The sequence below is a fragment of the Mesoplodon bidens genome, assembly GCF_964165515.1.
Source record: "Mesoplodon bidens genome assembly, contig: HAP1_SCAFFOLD_190, whole genome shotgun sequence".
In the NCBI taxonomy this organism is placed as follows: domain Eukaryota; kingdom Metazoa; phylum Chordata; class Mammalia; order Artiodactyla; family Ziphiidae; genus Mesoplodon; species Mesoplodon bidens.
The window spans coordinates 389,143-393,053 of NW_027671870.1; positions in this window are offsets into that span (position 1 = coordinate 389,143).

Consider the following 3,911-nt stretch of genomic DNA (forward strand, 5'->3'; position numbering starts at 1 on the left):
CGAATCAGCGCATGTCCCCGGCGCGGGCTGTCCCGGGGCCACAGTGCCGCCGCGCCGGGTCTGTGCGTGGTCAGCTCGGCCGGCCCCCACCCCACCTGCCGGCTGTAGCAGCTGCTCCCGCCGCCGAGCGCCGGCCGCCGGAAGTCATCCCCCGCGCCAGGCCGTATCGCCACATTCCGCGCCAGCCGCGGGGGGAGAGGGACCTCTCCCGGCTCCGGGGACCGGCTCCTGGAAACTGCGCTCCACGATCGCTACCCTTCCCGGTTGTAGGGTTATTTTCTAGGAATGCTTTTACAGAAGAAGCGTCGCCGGCTGGTGGACCGAGAGAGAAGAGCCAGAGTGACTTTCCCTGCAGAGCGCCTTTCCTCGGAGCGCTCCCCCGTCACTCCCGCGGCATGGACGGCTCCATTCCGCTGTGTGGGTTTTCCACCCTGTTCATCGTCCTTATCTGTATTGTTCATTTCGCTGAATTTGAGAGTGGGATTCGCTCTTAAGATATCATTCAAACACTCCGAAAATATTTTAAATTGGCGACTAGTTTTTCTAAGCCCCTTGTAGCGAGCTCCACTTCCCCCCCACACACACACAGTTACTCGCACGTACACACCCAGCCAAACCACTCACAATTAGGAAAGCTGGGACCTCTCGCCCTCTTGCCTACGTAATGGAACAGGAAACTCCCAAAGGAGTGGGGAAGTAGGACCGGCTAGCGAAAGCACTCGAGGAAAGAGAGAGGGGTCGCCCCAAGATTTTGTTGCTGTTTAGTGGTGTCCTTAGTGGACAGATGTTCCCCCTCTAACCCCCTGGCCTCGCCCCAAGTGGAATGGCTGGTCTGGTGACAGCTGTAACATTTGGAAACAAAGAGGCTGAAGCCACATTAACAGATGGCTGCATCTCTTTCTTTCCCGAAGGATTGATCAGAATTGGCTTTAAGAATAATATTAGCATATACGTATATAATAAGCCCTTTCCTTCTCTCTTTAAATTGGCACCAGCTATTAACAGGTTTCTCTCTCTCTCTCATCTTCCTCCCTCCCTCCTTCCCTCCCTCCCTCTCCTAAGCTGACCAGATCATCAGTTTCCGGACTTAAGGGTGGAAAAAAGGCCAAGGATGTGCTCTCTTTACAGCTGAACCAGGGTTTATTTTCCCAGTGTTGAGCCATTCCCAAGTAGAGAGGCTCTTTGACACTAGGGTTCTCTGTGAGTGAACTTCTCACATTCAGCTTGCTTTTGGAATTGCCCATCACTAGGTCCTGGCCAGTTTTATCCTTGGATTTGTCCAGCAACCTAAACAGTATAATTGCACAAGGCCAAGGCAGTACTTTTAATCTAGGAAGAGTTCCCAGCTCCCTGTTTGGCAGTTCCAAAATTAGGAGGTAGTGTAGCAAACAGTTTCAACAAGGCTCAGTAAGAATTCTTGACCCTAGAATGTGGGCTTTTTAAAAGCTGGAACAACCTAATTCATCTCTCTGAGTTTCACTTTCATAAAATTAGACCTCACCAAAGAGCAGGGGATTCTTAATATGTATCAAAGTGTATGTGGAATCTGGATGGGAATATTACATCTTTAATTTCACTAACCTCTAACTGCAATTTAGTATTTAGCATGTCCTTTAAATCTAAATGCAGACAACAAACCACAATAATATTAGGAGTACCTGTGACTATATCCCCAGCAGATGTCACAGACAATTTCCTAAGGCACTTTTTATAGATATCTCAAAGTATCCCTACTCTGATGTTACAATCAAATCATCATTACCTTTTTTGTTTTATCTAATAGACTATATCTATTTTAGAATGGTTTTAGATATACAGAAAAATTAAGAGTTCTTATATATCTCATTCCCAATTTCCTCTATTATTGACACCGTACACTAATGTGGTACCTTTTTTACAATTAATGAGCCAATATTAATACAATAATATTAACCAGAGTCTGTACTTTATTCAGATTTCCTTGGCTTTTGCCTAGTGTCCTTAATTCCATTTCAGGCTTCCATCCAGGACACCACATTACATTTAGTTATCAAGCCCCCTTAGGCTCCTCTTGGCTGTGGTAGTTTCTCGGGCTTTTCTTGTTTTTGATAACCTTGACAGTTTTTTATTTATTTATTTATTTATTTATTTATTTTTGGCTATGTTGGGTGTTCGTTGCTGCGCGCGGGCTTTCTCTAGTTGCGGAGAGCGGGGGTTACTCTTCGTTGCAGTGCGCCGGCCTCTCATTGAAGTGGCCTCTCTCGTTGTGGAGCACGGGCTGTAGGCGCGTGGGCCTCCGTAGTTGCAGCACATGGGCTCAGTAGTTGTGGCTCACGGACTTAGTTGCTCCCTGGCATGTGGGATCTTCCCAGGCCAGGGCTCGAACCCGTGTCCCCTGCATTGGCAGGTGGACTCTCAACCACTGCGCCACCAGGGAAGCCCCAACGTTGACGGTTTTGAGGAGCAGTGATCAAGTGTTTTGTAGCATACCTCACTAATGTAAACTGTCCAATACTTTTCTCATGGTAAGACTGGGATTATGGTTTATTGGGAGGACAACCAGATAGAGTGCCTTTTTTATAACATCTTCTCAAGGGTACATGCTGTCAACGTGATTTGGCTGTTGACGTTGACCTTGATAACCTGGCTGGGGTCATGTCTCAGATTTCTCCACTGTAAAGTTACTCCCCCACCCCTTCCACACTACACTTGTTGGAAGGAAGTCACTGTGTGAAGCACAAACCCAAGGAGTGGAGAGTTATGATCCACCTCCTTGAGGACAGATATGTACATAAAGTATTTGGAATTCTTCCACACAGAGTTGTCTATTTCCCCAAAATATTAATTTATTCAATTATTGATATTTATTTATATCAGTATAGACTCGTGGATATCTATTTTATCCTTTGGGTTATAATCCAATACTACTTTATTTTGTTGTTTGAATTGTTCCAGCTTTGGCCATTGGGAGCTTTTGCTTTTGGCGCCTGTGCTCCTTTGACATACTCCCTTTGGGGTGTGTGAGTTTGTGTGTGTGTGTGTATCTGTGTGTATATGTGTTTAGCATGCATGTTTGTGTGTGTGTTTAACATTTCCTGACTTTCTGGTACCACAAGGTGCTCCAGGCTCATTTTGTGTATTTCCTGCCCCAGTCCTAGAAGTAGTCATTTCTCTGAGGAGCCCTGATTCCTTTTATTGGAGAGTAGTAATAGAAACCAAGATCTGGGCTCTAGATGTGCTGTTGCTAATGGGGTATTATTTGATTAGGCTCTCTTCACTGAGAGAACAAAGAAATATATATGTATAGTAACCCATGTATATACACATATCAATAAATATTTCTATATATAACTATCTATATCTATATTGAGCTGAGTGTATACTGATGTCTGCAACTATAATCCATTAATGCTGAGATTAGTTTAGCTTTCTCCTCTTGTTTATCTGTAAATTCATACTTCAATATTGAGAAATGTGGCTACGACCATCCACCATCTATTTATTTAATTGTTCAATTTCAGTACACATGTATCAGAATTGTTAATCCATCACCCCAACATCACTATTTTTAAGTATAGTAGTTAATAGAGTCTCTGTTGTATCTTGTTATTTAATGAGTTTAAATACCCATTCGTTTCTATATCACAAATTTGGTTTTTAAAATATGCTAATGACTGCATTTAAAACATAGTAACTGGGCTTCCCTGGTGGCGCAGTGGTTGAGAGCCCGCCTGCCGGTGCAGGGGACACGGGTTCATGCCCCAGTCCGGGAAGATCCCACATGCCACGGAGCGGCTGGGCCCGTGAGCCATGGCCGCTGGGCCTGCGCGTCCGGAGCCTGTGCTCCGCAACGGGAGAGGCCACAACAGTGAGAGGCCCGTGTACCGCAAAAAAAAAAAAAAAAACATAGTAACTAGTTTCTTTTGAGATTC